Below are 20554 nucleotides of genomic sequence, written 5' to 3' on the forward strand. Positions count from 1 at the left end.
AGACAGATGAGATAGAGGCAATCAAAGAGAAAAGCTTTATTTGGAGCTTATGGGAGTATTGAAGTTTTATTTTGTAGTGTTTCCCCATGAGGCAATTTCAGAAAAAGACTGAAGTGATGGATCACAAACAGTTTAATATCTGAATTGCTGGCTGTTGATCAACAGAATTTTGGACTCCTCCCTGTATAATTCTGAAAATCTTCTCACCAGTTTGAATATTTAGCAAAAGTCCTGGGGAAGGAATTGCTCTGAAGATTTTGTAGTGTGCTCTGTCTCGGTCAGGAGGAACTGAATGCTCTTTGTGCCTTTCACGCCTGTAGATGTAAAAATGCCATACAATGCTTTGGGTCTTGTTTTTTCCAGACAGCAGTTTTAGCTTGAGGGAATGATGAAGGTCTAGAAAAACATTCTCTTAATATGAGAGAAGTGGCAAAGGAAACATTGCAGGGCATCAGTGTAATGGCCTGTGTTAACAACGTGGAATCGTTTAATGCCTGTGTTGTGTTACACTTTTATAGCTTTCAAGCACTGCTACACAGTTTTGAGTCCACAACAGCTCCTTTTTTAGTACTCACCCTTGTGTCAATTAATGTTTTCACACACTTCAGGTGACTTTGAGGCCAGTTGTGTCAATGTGTGCATATAAAGGTAACTTTGATCACTTCAACATGAGTTACCTGCAAGTACAAGCATTTGAAGGAGATAGGCCCTTAAACAAAATCAGTAGCCCCAACCTCCTCTAGACTTTTATACCAACCAGTATTTTTATTTACTTTAGCCCATATAAAATAGCTCCTTCTCACAAAGAATAAAATCTATAAACAAATTTATTTTTACTTACATATCCTTCTGCAGACTGACTAATGTCCTGATTTTTTTTTCTTTTTAAAAATTCTTTTTTTTTTTTCTAGCTTCTTAAGCTGAAAACACATAGCCATTGAATATGGCATATCTGACTGATTTATCCCATAAAATTCGAGCACCAGTGATATGGAAATTAACTGAACTGAGTGCTGTATAGTGACACAAACAATCAGCTTGTGTTTAGAACCACAAAATTGTTAAGGTTTGAAGAGACCTCTGAGATCATAAATTCCAACCACTGACCCAGCATTGCCATGTCCACCACTAAGCCACGTTCCCACGTGCCACGTCCTGTTGCTCCAATACATCCTGATTAATTTCTGGTACTTGGCATAGAGATTATAAAGTGGGTGGAGGAAATGAGAGGGAATTTCTACTGAGGGAACAAACTTCTAAAGGAAGAGTGTAATCAGTAAATTCCTATACTCCCAAAAGAAGTTCAGGGAGCATCATCCTGCTTCAGTTGCAGCTGAGTTCCTGCTGAAGTGATGCATCATCTTACTTTTGATCAGGGAAGTAACTAGAAATAAAGCAGGCAGCAGCAGAAAGCTGGTACAGGAAGCACTAGACTTCCACATGTGTGTGTGTGTATATATATATATTTATAAAAAAATCTATATGTTTATATATAATGCACATATGTTGCCTCTCCCTTCCTGAGTCACCTGTTGATAGCACCTTTCTTCTACCACCAAGAGAGAAGATGTGTCAAGGACACATCAGAGTCGATGCTGCAGGCCTGCTGTGCTGTATGTGATGCTTTCCAGTTGGCTTTGGGTGTTTCTTTTTACTCTGGAACATCTGAGCTAATTCCTGTCTCCATGAGGCTGGAAGATGTTTTGCAGAGGGGCACTGGAGAGGTTATTTTGCTCTGCCAATAAGGGTGTCATTTGGTTCGCAGAGATTTGTGAACAAAACCCAAACCAAATCACAACTCTTCGCTTAAATTTGTAACCGGTCACATTTCCAAAGCTGGGGATTTTACAGCATTCAAAAATCTGCAGTACAAAAGACAAGTGGAAAGGTCTGTGTAGCTTGAAGTCAGAGCTATTCAAATGTAGAAAATCTGTGTGAAAACATGTACATTGGTTTACAGCTGTACAAACCAGTCCTTGCTTTGAATGCTTCATAGACTGCAAATTCTCTATTTTTTAGTTTTGAGCTCTGTTGAATCAGAGGCTTCTAACAATGAAGATGAGTTGGGTGCAATTTCTTGGGAAATATTTCACATGGCTCTGTGTCTGATTCTACTTGTGCTTCACTAAATAAAGAGGAGACTCATCAGCATCCAGAACTTATCACAGAAATTAGGAGGTAGACAGCTAAAGTGTGGTTTTGCACACTGAAAAGACTGGGTATTCTTGGTTACAGCCTGTATTGCAGGTTTTTGTGCTAGCTGAAGGGGTTATCTCCAATTTCATCTATAGCTGCTGTACACTGCCCCATAGCAGAGCCAGCTGTGACTGGAAAGGCTGTGAACACCCTCAGCAACAATTCAGCAGACATTAAATCATCAGTGGAATAACTTCAGAGGAAAAACTTGTGAAAGCAGGATATGCATGAGCAGCTATTGCCTGTATAAATAAATAAACTTCTACCCCTTGCAGTAATGTAACAGACCTAAAAAATCCCTTTCCCTCTACAGCTCCCGCGCATTTCTCGGTGTGTGCGTACCTGAGTCATTCACAGAGATCCTTATGTGCGCCCTTTGCTGCACTAAAATCTACTTTCTTGGAAAATGTAGAACAAATACTCAGGCTGTGATCTCATTCCTACCAGTGCTGGAGATACGAGTCCCAGGGGCTTCACTGCAAATTAGATCCCCTGGAAAGAGACAGAGAGGCAGAACGGATCCGACCTCTCTGCTGTTCCTGGGAGCGAGCTCCTATTCTCCCGTGCCCTCCCTGCCTTGCCTCTGACAACTTTTCCAGTAAGATTTTCCCTGCTGTGTGTGCTGTCTCTTCCCTTTCCCTCCCACCCCCAGAAGAAGTTCAGGACAGGTATTGAACGGGCTGCCAGGCTGCTCTTGAGGCAGAGCCTCCGTGAGCTGCCCGGCCGTGGCTATTCCCATTCCCTGGGTGCTGTAGGTTATTTTCCGAAGAAGTGTGTTTTGGTTTAATTCTGTTTTTCTCAGCCTCTGTTCTCATAACTCCATCCTGTTGCTCTTTTGATCAGTTATACATCAGCTGTAACATAACTCTGTGATTTCATTTTGGTGCCGCTTACTTCATCCGAAAAGGAACTTGCTCTTCAAAGAAAACTTTTATTTCATTGTCTGCCACATATGCAAGTATTCCCTAAGGATCGGGGTTATTTATTATTTCTCTCCTCCTCTTTGCTTTCCCCTGTTCCTCTCCAAAAGACTAACAGACACTAATCTCCTTTCATCAGGTTCCCTCCTTCCTAATTTTTTTTTCTTTTTGCACAAAATGCTCGCCACTACCTTTAACACCTTATTGTGTCTGGAGTGATAATTACTTTCAGTTGCCGCAGCTGGTGCATGGGGAGGCGTGCAGGCCCTGTAAATTGGGAATGGGCAACCTGGGTGGGATTGCAGGAAAACACAGAGTTCTGCAAAATCAGAGAGCACGGCTATAGCAGGGATAGTTTTGTTTTTCTCATGTTTTTCTATTTTTTTTTTTTTACCAAACTCATCTTTGGGACGTATTTCTAGTGAGTCGCCTCCATGACATTTTGTGGTTCCTTTGTTAGAGGAAAGGACTGGCTGATGCACGTGGCAGAAAATAAGAAAAATGTGAGTTGGTACCTGACAGACTTAGTTAAATCTCACATTTGGAAACAACACACACGGACATATTTGTACAAGGGGACACATAGGTCTGTCAACAGTTTTTAAGATCCTCTGAGGCATTATTAGTTCTTATTTTAATGTATACAGTATTCCTCTGAACTCACGGTGTCTTGATTCAATCTTTTACTTCTCTTTTGTTTTAAGTGTAGGATTGAGAAAGAAATTTGGGCTTTTTGTGAAAGTGAATTCAAAGGCTGGGTTATAACCTTTCAAAAATAAGATTTCCCAACCTGTATTTCCCCTTTCCTTCTTTAGTTATATTATAAGTAGTAGGCAGAAATTATAAACAGTATTATTAGTATATTTTTTATATTAGTTTACGTATTTCAGTCCCTCCCAGCATATTGAGATGTTTTATACAGGAGTATAAAAGTAGGAAGTAATCATAAGGAAATCCGTACACACTGTTTACTACATAAATTTAGATTTTTATGAGTCTAGTTTATACATGTTTTCTTAGATATCCTAAAGTAAGCACTGCTAAATTATTTAATATAAAATCTGAGATGCTTTTAATAAAAGGTTTGCCATAATCAGCCCTGTTCTGGGCGTGCTGGTTTGAACCCCAATGTTTTGTCTGCTCTCTGCTCTCCTGTTCTATGCTGGAGCTTGGCAGAGGTTTCCCATGCCTACCTAATTTTAGGAATAAGGTTCAGGTTTGGGGTCTTCTGCACTTTTCAGACAAGTGAACAAAAAGGTGAACATAATCTGTGAGACCCTTTTCTGTTCCCAAGCTCAGTTGGTTGGACTTAGGGTTGGGGTCAGGAGTGCTCGGTGTCACACGCTGGGGAATGTCCCAGTTTCTAGGGCAGAGCCCTGATGTTGTTTGCTTTCAGCTGGGGTGAGGCTGTGCAGTAGGAAAAACAGGCAGGCAGCAGCCAAGATGAGTGTGGGACTTTGCAAATTCCTGGAGATAAAACAAGAGCAAAATATCACGAACTTTGATGGAATTATTCTTTTTGATTTGCGGGCAGGGCTGCATTCCCAGGCCTCTCTGAGCCAGGGTCTGGGCCTAGGTTAAGGTTATGGTTAGGATTAGGAAGAGTCAAGGCTTTTAAAATTAACAGACTGGGATATTTTGCTACTTCCAGAAAAGTAAATTGAGGGAAAGTATCAGTATCTTCAAATTTTTTATTCATAATTAATGGGAACTGTGGGTACCTGGGTGTATTTTGACTAAGATTTACTATCCCAACTAAGAGTTGGGTCAAGTGTGCAGGAGGATGGTACAGTCAGAATAATGGGGCACCCACATTCCAGAGGATAAACTGAATCCTGTCTTCAAAACATCCTTTATGTATGGGCCATTTGCATTAGGAGCTGAAAAATTAGTTGTTTTGGTATTATGGCATGCTAAACTCCTTAAGAGTATTGGGTGAGGCTGTAAGAAATGATCCTAATTCCAGAACTGAGCTGTGACTGCTCCAAGATCACTAATGGAGGCAATTTCTATTTCATGTCATTTGAAAAATATAAATAGGGTTTCTTTTCAGTGTAATCAGAAAACCTGCCTCTTCCAACACTGGCACCTCCATGTAGGGTGACTGCTGGCTTTCTACCTTATTTGGGGGGAAAAACCTCCTTTTTCTCTGTGTTAACTTTACACACAGGGCCATGATTTGGCCCATTGTGAAGAGTTCTCTAGCTGATAAATTCTTACAGTGCTTCAAGATTTCATCACTACATTTACACAAATCCCAAGTTCAAGTGTCATTTTCAGAGTAGCAATGACATAGACCTTTTCTTTCTTTTGGGGATAAAAGCATCCACTTTTTTTCTTGTTGCAAGTTGCTCTATTATAATTCCCAAATAGGCATTGCAATTCTGGGTTGCAGTCAAAATCTTTGCTGGAGTCGAACAAGAATCCCAGGCACTTGACCAAAGCAGTATTTCAGAAATATATTGTATTTATTTGAGAGATGATAATGCAATGTGGTCATCGTTTGCTTCACTACAGGTATAAATCCTCTAAAACCATTGCAGATGTGGCAGGGATATTGCAACCCATTAACCTAACAGAATGTAACTGTTTTTCTCTTGCAAGGCTTGTCTGACTCGGTCTTTTTCTTTTTTTGCTGCGAGCGTGGTTGTATCTGTTGGCTCTGTGTGCACATTGTGGCGTTGAGTTCCGCTGTCTAGACCACCTCCCTGTGAATTAATACTGAAATGGAGTGGCTTAAATCCCCACACCTTCCCTCCTCTCCCTCTGTGTGCACATTAAACTCAGCCAGCTGAGATCTGACTCTAAGTCTGGCACTTCTGTGCTGCCACCCGCTTGAATGGGTATTTTTGAAGTGTTTGTGTATAACTCAGTGTGGGTATGAATGGTGGGGTCTGTCCCTAAAAAAATAAAAAATAAAGTTAAAAATCGCTATTTCTTATGGCACTTTAGTGTGTATTTAAGATTCCTCCTCGCTGCTGGGTTTGTGTCCAAAATGGAATTGCTAGTCTGCATCTTTGCTGATTGTGAATATGTCCACGAGGCTGAATTTCAGATGTACCCATTTATGAATCTGGCGTATATGCTGAATGCAGCATTTTGTGCAGGTCACGTGTTGTATACAAAACATCTGATAAAATGCTGCTCACAGTCTTACAGATCTTAGAAATCCTTTCCATATGTCTAATCTTAAATCCTTTCCATATGTCTCCATCTATACATGAACACCAATTAGTCAATTAATCTGCCACCTTTATTTAATTAGATAATAAAGAAGAACTTTTTGAAGTTAAATCTTATTTCATTTTTCCAGGAATCAAAAATGACAACTAGTAGCAGCAACAAATTACAAGATAAATTTCCTAATCCACTCAGTGAATACATTAATATTACAGTATTTGCTGAGTTAAAACAAGTCCAACATTCAATATTCCCCTTCGCAAACAAAATACATTTGCATGAATCCAAATAATTTTTTTTTTTGGTACAGAAACGGCTAGTCCTGGAACAATTGCGAGACATTTTGACTCTTTGGTGTCCTTAGAAATTAACCCTGTGTTAATGAAGGTTCATCAGCAAGAATCCCCGTGCAATGGAAGTGCTGCCGTGCCCTGGGAGCCGTGCTTGGCACGCGGGGCAGCCAGAGCAGGGCCAAGGTGCTGCCTCGGTGTGTCCATCTCCCCTGAACCTGCCTCATTAGCATGCCTCTGCACTCCCCAAAGGCATTCCATTCCATCTGAAAGCAAAACAGAACAGAAACTGCGTGTTTCTGCCTATGCTGCTGGCAGCTGTTACCTTTCCAGGGGGAAAAAAAAAATTAAAAAATTTCTCTGCCAGGTCCAGACCTAGAATAAATGAAAATAGCTACGTTGAAGCCCACAGAGCAATATCACTTTGCACCTAGGGAAGGTTTGTCCCATGTATTTCCTCCTTCAACTGCAAATAAACTCAGTGTAGAGCCATTAGTATTTTTAAAATATTAAAGGGATGTTATTTGCCTATTTCTTGTAGCTGTACAAGAAAATTACTTTTATTTTTTTTCTTTTTCTCCACAAGAAAATAGTTTTCTAATAATAAACCAGGATTAAGTATCAGGTAGTTGCTTCATGATTTTCCATGCTTTATTGCAGTCAGCTATTGGGGGTCAGATTTCCAACTCGCTGCAGAAGAACTGCTTTTATTGGGTTGAGCATTGTTGTTTTCTGTCCATGAATTATCAGTTGCTTTGAAGATTGATCACTTCCTTTTGTGGGGACACTTGAGGAGCAAACAACTTTCCTTTTTGGTACCTGAAGCCCTGTTAGCACGAAGCTTTCAGTAACCCCTACCTTTGTTTGTAACCGCAGGAGTGACAGAATACGGAAAGTGACTTTTATCTCTGGATTTTTTCCCTGATTTCAGAGTGAACCGAACATAAAACAATATTAGTGGCTCTTACGCTTTCACCTTGTGTCATAAAAGAAATTACAATGTGATCTATTTTATGTGCATTAAAAAAGCCCCAAAACATTTTCAAATTAACTGTCCTTGGGCAGGTTTTTTATAGGGACCTGAATATGGAGAAAATCCCTTTAACTCTCAAACAACTAATATGGAAAGAAAGCTATTGCTCTGGCAAGTTTTTCAAAGTGAAAAGGAGAAATTAATTGATTCATATCCAGACGTTTAGATCATGCCTTGATGCAGTAGTGGAAGTAGTTTAGCTGAATCCCTCTATTTAGACAGATGAAATCATAACAGAATATGTATTTTATAAGTGAGAGAAAAGAATGATCAGGAAGGGAAAAATGCAACCAATATTCCCAACTAGAAAATGTACTTTAAGTCTTATCACAGTGGATTTTTTGGCACAAACTCTATTAGAGTTACTAACTTGAGGAGGGCTCCTTGTGATCATAAAATAAAGCACCAAGGTTTTATAGGATGTGGGCCTTGGAAATTTCAAAGTTGAGCAAAAGAGATTAGGATTCTTTTTTTTTTTTTTTATCCTGCTCCTAGTTTTTCGTATTTATGTATTAAGCTGCTTGTATTAAGCTCTTTGCTAAGTAGTATTTCTGATCTATGCTGCAATTTGTCATGACATTTCTCTAGGCAGCTATTATAAAGATGTCTGCTTCCTTTTTTTCTTAAACAAGAAAGTAGACTGCAAATAAGTCACTTGATTTTTAAATTACTACCAATTAAGAAAATGGAGTGTCAGGGTCCAGAAAATTGATAGCTGAATTCTGATCCTGGATCTGGAAAATACTGAGCCATAAAATATTCATACAGAGATACACCAAAAAAAAAAAAAAAAAAAAAAAAAAAAAAAAAAAAGCTGATGTTATGTTCATCTGACCAACATATGTTGTTTGTGAGTGTCACTGGAGTTCCAGTTTTAGAATATGGGGAAAAAGATAATTTGAGTGAGAGAGGCAAGCAAGTGCACGATCTGATGATCACCTAAACAGGTTTTAATTTAGGAACTGTTGATACTGAAGCTGCTTTCCAAGTCTATTCAGTACAAGTCAGCGAAACTCGCACTGACTCCGGCAGATCTCGTGGGTTTTTTGCCAGTCTTTTCTAGCAGCTTGTCTGTTCTGCGTCCAGCCCGGGGAGAAGTAGCACCTGCCTGCCGGGGTCCTTGGCTGCCTGTCTTGTCAGGGAACCGGGGAGCTTTTCCCGAGCCCTCCTTCCCCTCTGCTGCCCCAGCCCGGCGCTGAATTGTCCGTGCCGGGCTGGGGCAGCCGCAGCTCCCGCAGCTCCGCATCTGCATCCCTCCCCCTGCATCCCTCACCTTTCATCCCCCACCCTGCATCCCTCACCCCCTGCACCCTCACCCTGCATCCCTCATGCTGCAACCCTCCCCCTGTATTGCTGCCCCTGCATCCCTCACCTTTCATCCCTCACCTTTCATCCCTAACCCTGCATCCCTCACCCCCTGCATCCCTCCCCCTGCATCCCTCATGCTGCATCCCTCATGCTGCATCCCTCCCCCTGCATCCCTCACCCCCTGCATCCCTCACCTTTCATCCCTAACCCTTCATCCATCACCCCCTTCATCCCTAACCTTTCATCCCTCACCCTTCATCCCTCCCTCTGCATTCCTCACCCCCTCCATCCCTCACCCTGCATCCCTCATCCTGCATCCCTCATCCTGCATCACTCATCCTGCATCCCTCCCCCTGCATCCCTCCCCCTGCATCCCTCCCCCTGCATCCCTCACCTTGCATCCCTCCCCCTGCATCCCTTACCCTGCTTCCCTCTGCCTTTGGGAATTCTGCATTCTTGGCACTTGCTGCGTCTGATCCATCCCAGAGCTCAGCTCCTTTTGCAGCACCCTCTGAAAAATGAGCATTTTCTGAGCCCTCTGCCCACGCTGCAAACCCGCTGGTGTCCCCAAAAGCAGCAGCCCCCAAGGACAGGGCTTGGTCCGTGTTTGCAGGGCCTGGAGCAGGGAGAGGAAGAGCAGTATTTAATTCACAGGTCGTTGGGAATTGTAAAAAAATTGTGCAAATCGTCAGAAGGTGACAAACATTTCTGCGGTTTAATTAAAAGTCTAATTGTACCTTTCAGATTCTTGCAAAAGGGAAAATGAAACAGTGAAAGCCTGTCATAATAATGTTTGTTATAAGTTTGATCAAGTCTACTCAATTTCCAGAACTTCACTACAGATTTCAACAGCCTTTAGATCAGGACCCATCATATCACCTTTCTTTTCTCTACCTGAGCTCTTTAATCTTTATTTTTATTTTGCCTTTAATTTTTTTTTTTCATTTGGAAGTTTCACCTTTTAATATGTTTCCTCTGTGGAACGTATGTATAGCTTCATGACTTCTATAATGACTCAGTTTTTAAAAGTCAGAAAGGTGGTAATTTCCACACACACATTTCATTTACAACTAAACTAAAAGGAGATTTATTGGTTCCTACTCCGATTTCTGCTGTAGTTTGGGTATTTTCCTGTACAGCAATATGTTGCCTGTGAAGGCTGCAAGCCCCTCTTTCAGTTATTTGAACTTGATCTGATGTCCAGAGAGTGAATTCTCAAAAAGGAAAAAAAAATTAGAAAGACGGGGGGAGGAGTATAGCTTTTGTAAGACACTTTTTCATCTTTAGGTGTCATAAAATTTTTCTCAAAGCTTTGAACTGCATTGTTTTGCTAAGGAAAGGTCCAGTAGCTGATTTTATAATGAAGAGCTGCTGATTTATATTGCATTTAGCAATATGCTGGGCAAGCTTTAGCCAGCCCTGCTGGATTTGGGGGTGAGCCTTGGCAACGAAGCCGTCAGGGCTGGAGCCACACAAACCTCTGAGTCTGTAACGCTGTCATTAACAAACTTTCCTTGTTTTATCTCCTGTCTCAGTAGCCAGTCCACAGTTTCCTTTCTTCACAAATGAATTGTACCACAGTCCTGCACTAAATACGAGGTGAGGGATCTTTACTCCCTGAAATATTAATGGAGCAGATTTTTTTTTTCTGTGAGACAGACTGGATTATTCACTGCGTTTTTTTTCTCCCCCCTCCATCTAACAAAGGTCCCTTCTTGTCAGTCAGCTTTGTAAAAGCAGAGGAAGCACCGAACACATTAGAAACCCAGATATGAGAGAACCCAACAAAAAACCTTCTTTAAAAAAAATACTTTTGAACTTCAGAGAGGACACAGTGCTTGCTTTGCTGTGAACACAGGGTTGGAGGGTTTTTTCTTTTTAACAGACATGTGTAGCACATTTGTTTCAGTTTTATATCCGCTGTCATAATATGATGGTTTTATTCGGGTTTTAAACATGCTTCGGCTGGAAACCCTACATCTTTAAATTAGGCAACCCTAGTGCCTGTGCGATTTCCCTTGCTGCACTCTCTCACCTTACCCAGGTGCATGTTAAATCAGTATTAATGACAATATCATCCTTCTGCAGTCATCTCCTGCCTGCAATTTGGTTTTAATTACCCACCACGTTGTCTTTCCCCCTCACTGACAGCCATTAAATAGGAAATGACACCAGAGCTGTGCTGGTGTCGAATAGACACTTCACCAGCGTGGTTGGTTCTTTTTTTTTTTTTTTTTTTTTTTTTCTCTCTCTCCTCTTCTATTTTCTTTCTTGCCTCTTTTTTTTTTTCTTTCTTTTTTTTTTTTTTTAATAACTAAAAAAATCCTTCTATAAAGCAGGCTGCAGTGCCTCCCCGTGGTAGTCGTTAGGAAAAAAAAGATTATTTTGCTCTGGTTTGTTTTGATGGCTGAGTGACGCTTGCTTTGGCTCAGCTAGAGCTCTTGGGGAGAGGGAAAAACCAGCATGATCTTTAAGAGAGAGAGAAAAAACAGCACTTAAAGATTAAGACCTGATTGGGACACACTGAAGTGTCTCCTCGTTGGAATCTAACAGGAACTTTGATGTAGAATTTAAGGCTTGCCTGACAGCCTGGAGGAGCTGCTCAGGGGCAGGAGCTCAGTCAGTCCCAGATGTCAGCGAATAAATAAAGTGCTGCAGGCAAAGCTGCTGGCAGAGGTGACCCTGCTGCACCCCTGCCTGCATCCCTGCTGAATTCCCTGCCTGCACCCCTGCCTGCATCCCTGCTGCATCCCTGCTGCATCCCTGCTGAATTCCCTGCCTGCATCCCTGCCTGTCCCTCCTGCCCCTGTGCTCCCCTGTGCTCAGAGATTTGACAACTCTTTCGTTCTCTATCTCTGCACAGAACTGTGCATAAACACGAGCAATAGGAATTTTTCATGCCAGACCCAGCATTGAAAAATGAGTCTAAAGAGCCTCCAAATTCCTTTCACTTTGGCCGTGGTTTGAAACAGCCTTGCCCTGCACCCCCTACCCAACACAGATATTTACCCCTGTGGGAGGATTTCCCTGTGTGAACTAAGTTCTTCCTGGAGAGATTTAATTCTAGGGCCATTGCACTAAATTTTGTGGTACTAATCTTGATTTATAATGTGATAACTGGTAGTAGAGCCTGGTCCAAGATTTTCTCTGTCAGCCTGACCCTGTCCTGGTCTGTGTGAGGTCATTTTTAGCAAGGTCAGTTGCAAGGACACTGGGAAAGAGAACTGGGCAGTGATTAGTGAACTTGCATTAGGAAAAATACCAAAATATCTGTCTACTAGAAAACATTAAAAAAAATTTGAAACATTTTTGAGGAGTGAGCAGTACTTTTTCAATTCAGAAATTTCTTAATCCCATTTTTCCCATCAGGGTGTTAAATTAAAAACAAAAGTTTATTGGAAGGAAAATTAAACAAAAAAATAAATCTAGTAAAGATGGCTTATGAAACAGTCACTGCCCATCCACATTTGTTTCAGACGTGACAATATTTGACCTTGTTAAATGTCAGTTGTGTTGATTTCATTCGAGGGGTCTGGATTGTGAATCACTAAATACTTGTCCTGTAAATTCCTTGGCCCTTTCAAGAAAATTTCTAACTGAAACTTGAGGCTTATAACAGTGAGTCTACCAGGAGGGTTTATTCTCTGATAGAGCTTCCACATATTGGTTTACAGCTGTACCGAGTCCCTTTAGAATGATTTTTTTTTTTTCCCTTTCCTAATATGAAACTTGATGCTTGGAAAATCTGATAAGTGAGTTTCATTTCCCTGGAAATTTATTGCTTCTATTTCCAAGTGCAAGGAAATAAAACAAGTAAAAACAATAAGCAGTCTGTAAGGAGGGTATTAATGAGGGGTCACTCTTTTCTCATGTAGGCTCAAGCTCAGGAGAAAAAGAGAAAGGAGTTGCTTTGGGGGCAATCTAAATGGCTGGTGCAGTATATTTTGTTTTATTTATTTGGTAGGATCAGCTCTTTTCTATTTCCCTCTTTAAAACATGCTCTCCAATTCCGAGCGGGATATTTATGACAAGAAATACAAAGTCTTTTCTTCAGGTAGTGGAAACTCCTCTGACTTCAGCTCAGGGAATGGCTGATTTTAGTTGACAAAAGACTATTTATGCTGCTCTGAGCATCTCTGAAATCAGGAGCCCATTTGTATAAGTAAAAAAGATGCCATGAAATTCCAGTGTCCCATCCTTATTCCGGTGGAGAGCTACATTATACTTGTCTAATTCCCCGTTCTTTCATTTGGAAATGATGGTGTTCTTCACTTCTTCCTGGTAATTGCTGTACAATGCCAAGGAGCTGCCAAGTTCCACTGCAGGACTCGTTATATTTAGTGATGGTGGGAACAATTGCCATCTATAGAGCATTTTATATGGGAAAAGAGCTGGGCTTCACAGCACTGCAGATGTGCATCCCCTGTAGATCCTGTCACCGAGTCTGCTCCTAAGTGAGACAGACTGGTCCATTTTGGATGCAGGGAGGACAGTTTGGAGGATAAACATGACAGTAAGAGACTTTCATGGAGGGAAGTTTTAGTGCTAACAATGTCACTTTGATTTTCTGATTTCTTTTGCACCAATTCCCTGTACTTCCCCTTGTTTGCTTAGAAAAGTTGTAGTCATTCGAGCTGTCTTAATTTTTCTGTATTGTGCAGCAGTGACTTGGTTGTGTGTTGTAAATGTGATGCCTTTTTATAGACTCCATAGCAGGTTTATTTTTAAATGTATTTTCTCTAGGGAAGGGCACACAGTTTACTCAAAAATTACCATATGCTTTGCATCTCCAGTAAAACAGTTGTAGAAAATACCATATTTTTAAATCTGGTGAGTTGTGAAGAATCAGAGAGAGGCCAGATGAAGAACACTAGTTAGAATGATAGATACTCAGAAACTCCTTCCCTTCCAAGAGTGAACTGCCATGAAGGAGCTCAAGAGGGACTATTGAAAACATTATTGTGCTTTTCAGGTTATAGGCCTCGAACCTGCAAACACTTGTGCATGTAAATAACTTTATATAGGTAAAGTAAATGCCTCGATCTCAAAAGGGCTACTTGCATATAGGAAATTTTTTATGTGTGCAAGCGCCTGCAAGATTAAAACTGTAGTTGGTGTTTGATTAACGTTTAATTCTGCATGGTTGTGCTGCCTTAGGGACAATCCAGAGGGAGTTTCAGAGGAGGCAACTCAGGAGTTCAATGTGCAGATGAGCTTTAGCTCCGTTAGTTAGGCTGGGCTTAGATTTTCAGCTTCAAGATGACAGAAATGTGTTGGGGTTTTTTCCTTTTAGTTGTTTTGTTTTGTTTTGTTTTGTTTTGTTTTTGTTTTGTTCTGCTTTGGTTTTGTGGATTTTTTTTTGGTTGTTTTTGTTTGGTTTTTGTTTTTTTTGTGGGTTTTTTTGAAAGTCAAAGCTACCTTCTCCTAAACTGCAAGTCTGAATTTGTGATACATGTTGCTGTTTTGGCTTCTTTTCCTTTAGGAAAAAAAGTCTTGAATTTATTTCACAACATTTTATACTTTTTATTCAGCCTTTTTCATCTTCAATACCTAAGAAAAAGTGAGAGAAATTTAGATATAAACTAGTGCCTTTTAGAAAGTAATATTACCTTTTAAAAAATTATCCTTATCTTTACTTTTCATTCAGCATTTTACACAAATCAGCATGAATTTACAGGGGTTTTTAATGAACTTAACATCACTGCTTTTTCTAAAAGGCCATAGAACACAACCCACACCCCACAGAAGCTACTAATAGCTTTTCTTTAGGTCTGTTGGAATCTGACTTAAATCCCATTTAGAGAACTCCTCACTACAGGAAATACAGGATTTCTTCATATGAAATTCTTTGTTTGCTTGTAATTGTAGGACCACACAATCTACAATTGCTATAGGATTTTTCTGCAAATTATTAGTCAACCCTTGAGCAGAGTTTGTGACAGTGTTGGCAAACAGTGGACTTAAAGAATGTTTTGAGGAAGTGTCTGTGTTTATATGGGAAGCAGTGAATGGGCATGGTAAGACATGATGAAGGATGAAGATGTGGAAATGCATCCTGCAGAAATGGTGAAGCACGTGGAGAATGGATGCAACTGTTACACCCAGGGATCAGTCACTGTCCTTTTTCTCTGGAGAAGTCAGGGTTTATGCTGGATTTTGGGAAAAAGCTGCTTTTTAGTGACTGGGGAAAGGCTGCCCAGAGCTTTGTAGTTCATCCAGGGGCAAGGATATTCCTGCTGATTTTCCTGGTTTATCTGATTCCAAACCACTTTTTCTCTCCTTTCTTTATACACACACCTGTCTATTGATATCCTTAAAGCAATCTCTTGTATTAAATTTAGTATTATCTTTGACACTGCTGCTTTGTGCATAAAATACAAACAGTGCTGTGTTAGCCTGCTGGCCTGGGAGCGTTATCCTGGGCTGTGGCTCTGTTTTTCTCAGCTCTGTGTGTGCACACTTGGAGGACAGACAAGTAACCAGGGGTGAAATCCACCTCTGTGCTGGGTAAACATTTAAACTTTATGATCCTTGTCCTAGCCCCGTGCATAAGGGTGAATTTCATCCTCCATAAATGTAAAGTCTTCCTGTGTTATTACAGTTGCCTCTCCCCATTTCCCATTATCTTTGAACCCCCTCTCCATCATTAAGCTTTCTTTTAGGATCCAGGAAAATGTCATTCTCTTCTCCTTTTTCTCTGACTGGCCTCTGGTTATATTAGAAAATAAAATTAATCTCAAGGGGAAAATAGCACTTAAAATTATTACTACTGTTTAGCTTACTAAAGTGATTTGCTCTCCGTGACCTGTCTCAGGCTGATCCTTGTACAAATCAAATCAGCACACAAAACAGCACTGGGAAACGGTTTCCAGACTCAGAATTTCACAGCTCCTGAACCTTTCAAATGTCACAAGCAAATAAAAAATGAACATATTGGTTTATCTGTCTCTTTAGATCCCAGACAGTGTGGGTTTTTTTTTGAAGGCATGTATTCTCCCGTGCTCCATATGAAGTATATGAATAAGCCAGCTGTAATGCTTCTGGGTGAGCCCATACCTAAATGTTTTGTTGAGAGGGGGCTGGAGGAAGTTTCCATCCACTTCCAAGTCTATCTCTGTGTTGTGGGGAATTAATGTCACACTGACCTCCAACAGTTTCTCATTAAGCTGTCTAAAATATGAACTCCTACCAAATGCCTGCGCTTCGTTTTAATTTGATGGGTTTATCAGTGGGCTGGAGGAGACAGCTTGTGGATAGACCAAACTCCCATGAGAATTCCTTGAGGCTCAGCCAGTTCCCTGCCAGGAGCATGGGATGGCAAAACCCATGGAGCCTTGGGAGAGCCAGCACAGCTCTCAGCATGGCCAGAGGTGCCAGCTCAGCGTGGCTGCTGCTGCAGCAACTCCTTCATTAGTTCTGCCTCCCAGCTGCAAACACGTGGAGGTGTTGGAGCTCTCTGCAAACATGGCTGTGCCTTTTCACTCTCAGGAGTAGCTCAAACCATTCTGAATTGGGTGTCTCTGATATGCTGTGTTGCACAGTGCAGGCACATCTCAAAGCCCCAACCCTACAAGGACTAGGACCAACCCTGTGACACACAGATAACGTCACTCCCATCCTTTGGCTCTGACCCCACTTCCTTTCTGACCTTGCTGAGGTGCAGGATGCCACAAGAATGACTCGTCATCCCCTTTTTCCTTGAAGTCCTTCCCGTCCAACACAGCAGATACATACCAATGTCTGTGAAATTTTGAGGAATGACATTACAAAATCCATGACAACAATTTGTTCGTCTTGTGGTGACCTCTTGTGGAGTCATTTAGAAGTCAGGCTTGATCCATCATCTACGGCACATTCCAGGGAGAGGAAGAGAGGAGTAATATTCCAAAATGTTCTCAGGCTTGGAGGTACAGCCAGCTCATGCTGAAGGACACAAAGAGTTTCCCACAGGCTCTCTGTGTCTGGGTTTGATGGGAGGGGTCATTTACTTGTCTCTTTGTACTCACTCTCTATCTTTGTGCATAAAAAACCCAGCTCATCCTTGAACTCTCAAGCATAGGCTTAGCTTTCAAGAACTGGCGTTAAAACCCAAAGTATGTTATAGCAATAGAGCTGCCCCTTATGAGAAAGATCCTAGCTTTTGTGTCACCCCATTTTTTAAATTGTCATCCTGCACATATGGTAGACATCAGAGTGATTGCAGAGCCTGCAAGGTGCAACTAGGTGTGAATTGTTTAAAACAGGACTGCCACCAAGTTCATATCCAGCTCCATATTTGGAAAATCTAGAAGTGATTGTTCTTCACCCCCTGCCCATGTCTAATGCATAAAATCAAAACCTTTCATGCCATTCACATTATTTTTTTGTGCCGATCCTGCTCAAAGCCAACCTTTATTTTTCATTAATTCTTGCAAGGCTTGAAGCTGTTCCCAATGAAACCAATTGCCAAACTGATTGTGGAAGCCAGATCAAATCTGTAGTGTAATTTCCCCCCTGCTTTTTTATTGTCCTTGCTCCAAGTCATTCCTGTCTCATGCAAACTACAATAACTACGGCAAGCGTTTACTTGTGGGAAAAATTATCTCAACTTCCTCTCTGTGCATATAATATCTAATAATGTACTGTACTGAATAACATATTGAGAAATGCCATTGATTATTCAGAGTTTAACATGATGAGCCATCCCATTCTTCTCTTCATTGAGACAAATTTATTCTTACGCTCAGATAAAATTACAATACTCTAAATAATAAAAGAAATAAACCCAGTGACCTACTATAAGAAGGATCCCCTTTGCAATGATAGTTTTGAAAGCACCAGCATGGGTCAAGGTTTCTTCCTTTAATCCCTGCACATTTCTTTTGTTTTTTATTTTTTGGCTTTATTATTTGGTCACTAAGCAAAAGGTTTGCTGGGTGGCTTTTTTTTAAACTTGAGGGAGAATATGAATGTCATAAATATTTCATTTTCCTAGCACATCTTGCATTGTTCCTCACTTTCAGACCTTGCCAGCAGTCAACACAGTAGTAAATTTCAGCACCTGTGGACCTTTTTCAGTAATTTATGATTTCCATTAGATTTCCATTAGAGATGGACTAAAACAGTTTAGAAAAGTGCTAGCACCTTCAGCCATAAGGATCCTGCCTGTCTCTGAGGAGGAGGGCTGGGTTTTGCTGTCTGTGCCCATGGCTGCTGCCAAAGGTTTGGGGCTTCAGTTGGAACTCCTGGGTCTCAATGCCAGCCAAATGCCTCCTTGGAGAGAAGGTACCCAACCTGAGAAAGGAAGGGCAGGTTAAAAATTGAAAACCTTCTCAGTAAAAATGGTGCTGTTCCTCCCTTTCTACCCCTGCAAGCTTGAGTGCAAATTTAGCCCATAGTGACTGGCTTTGCTGCAAGTCACTACAAGTGGCTGTAATTCAACAGCCACACATTTTTGTTGGCAGCACTTCATCCTGAGCTTCATGGGGTGCCTTTCCCCTCATTCCAGCTCTCCTCCTCACACACCTGTGGTCTGGTACATGTCTTTTGTAGTAGTCCTTTTTAAACTAGGAAATGTATTGGAGGGAGGCCTTAAGGTAAGAACTTTGGGGTTATTTTCTATTAAGAAATTGTCTTGATATTCCCTCCAGCTCTAATGCAGGCTTACAGGGAGCCTGTGTTTGTTCCAGGACTAGTTGTGAACCTGGAAAATCTCCCACATGCCTGCCGCAAAGTGAGATACGGTGGCAAATAAATCACAGCGAATAATTTAGCCATGAATTGTCCATTGGCATTGTATCATAGCTTGAATACATTTCCCATAATAGCTCATGATAGTCCCATTGACATCCACTTGACTTTTATGAAGTTTTGCAGATTTCACTCTCATATGAATGGCTCTGACTGGCGCAGGATTGTGGCAGCTGATTCAAGGATTGAATATTAGACCGGATATTACAGGAAATATCGTACCCACGGCATTTTCTGGAAGCTATCCTCCGGGTAGGACTGGAATTTTGGTTGTTCTGTCAGTTCAGCATTTATTAATTATTTTAACCAGCTGCACTCCACCGAGCCACCATCCCTTGTGTAAAACTTTCCCTTTGTTGCCATGCTCGGGCCACCTTTCAGCTCTGTCATTTCAGCAGTCGGGCGCCCCGGGGGGCGCGGCTCATGCTGGGATAACGTCACACTCCAAGTGCACTTCACAATGGATTTCAGCCAGCTGAGGAGTGACATTATCTCAGCAGGACACCTGCCCTTCACCTTCTGTGGAGGGACCCACCTCAGAAAGGTCAACCCTTGCAGTTTAAAATAATATTTTAACCATTGCTATTCAGAATTCAAAGGGAGAAGGGAGTGAATGTCAGATAGCCATGAAATTCATGAAGCCCATTACTCCCCGCAAATGACAACTGGCCCCAGATATACCCTTTGAATATTCTTTTATGTAGGTTTTAAGCACGTTTAAAAAACAAACAAACAAAACCTCTTTATTTAGGGTATTTTAGCGTGAACCCCAAGTGCCAGCAGAGTAGAAATTTGCATTCTAAAAAAGTGTTTAAAAAATGCATTGGTGAATTAATACACTGGGGGCTTCGGCTACTTTTATCTCTTTGCTGCATCCTCATGTACAGCTTATTTTGGAATAGCAATAAATCCACTTAAAAGACAGTGAAAAGGTGTCTTGGCTGGAGCTGAGTATGTTGCTTGAACCAGGGGATTTGTCTCAACAGTGTAACGTGTCTTCCCTCCAGTGGAGCATCCATTTCACACTTTTTGGGGTAGAGGTTTTTAAAAAATCATCATATTCTTAAGCCTTATTTGCCTTCTAACCTGAAATATAAAACCGAGAAAGCACTTTTGTGAAGTTAGAAGCGGTCAAATAACTAACACAACTCCTATTCTGTTACTTTTCCCCTTTGTATGAAGAACCTGGCTCCGGGAGCTCAGTTAATAAAACAATTTTTTTTTTTTTTGTGGAAAATGAAATGCATCCTCCACATATATTTGATAATATAATAGTTGCATCTTTTTAAAACATTTTTAATAATTTATGCCACTAAAGCACAGCAGCAGAGATGGCAAAGATAAAAAAAGTCTGATTTATCACTGTTTTCTTTGATTTTACTGCTGATGCAATTCCAAAGAAATTAGTGGAGTCCCACCAGCATGAGTCAGCCAGCGCTGAGCCACACTGAAGCAGTTTACTTTGAGAATCTGGCTGAGCTTTCTGGGAAATGTTTCTCAATATCAGCTCAGCATGACCAGGGCATCAACTGCCTTGTGGATAGAGTCTATCTTCAGGGGTTAGACACACCTTTGATTTTCTGAATGATGCCTCCTGTATTGTTTGATGGAACAGCAAATGGAAGGCAATTATTCTGCTTTAAGGAGTGGCTGGGGGAGCAGATGAGCCTCACATTTATAGATCCTATTTTGACCTCTCTGCTCTGTTGTTCTGCCCATCACAGCACTTCCTGGAGATTTTGAGATACTGAAGGATGACACAAGGGGTTTTGTCTCAGTATTTTCGTAACATTTCTAGATTTGGCTAAAGAACTGAATCTGATTTTGTGAGACTTCTGGCTCAAGTTTTTAAGCCAACTTGGCTATGTTTTTATAAATGACCTCTCTTAAAATTCCCA

At 41.1% G+C, this 20554-nt stretch overlaps 2 long non-coding RNA genes across 2 annotated transcripts in view; one reads left to right on the forward strand and one right to left on the reverse strand.

The window, feature by feature from the left end:
* The first annotated feature begins 1543 nt into the window (after positions 1-1543).
* The window catches only part of LOC116183997 (uncharacterized), a 134989-nt gene continuing 115978 nt past the window's right edge, over positions 1544-20554 (forward strand). Inside the window, exon 1 of the long non-coding RNA XR_004148716.2 lies at positions 1544-2794. This is a non-coding gene — a long non-coding RNA (uncharacterized LOC116183997). The remainder of the gene's footprint in view (positions 2795-20554) is intronic.
* LOC146766550 (uncharacterized) lies at positions 7060-11166 on the reverse strand. The gene is made up of 2 exons (XR_014957680.1): positions 9350-11166; positions 7060-8747 (listed from the first exon to the last, which is right to left on the reverse strand). It is a non-coding gene; the product is annotated as an uncharacterized LOC146766550 (long non-coding RNA).

The sequence above is a fragment of the Lonchura striata genome, chromosome 10 (genome assembly GCF_050655825.1).
Source record: "Lonchura striata isolate lonStrDom1 chromosome 10, ASM5065582v1, whole genome shotgun sequence".
Classification (NCBI taxonomy): Eukaryota; Metazoa; Chordata; class Aves; order Passeriformes; family Estrildidae; genus Lonchura; species Lonchura striata.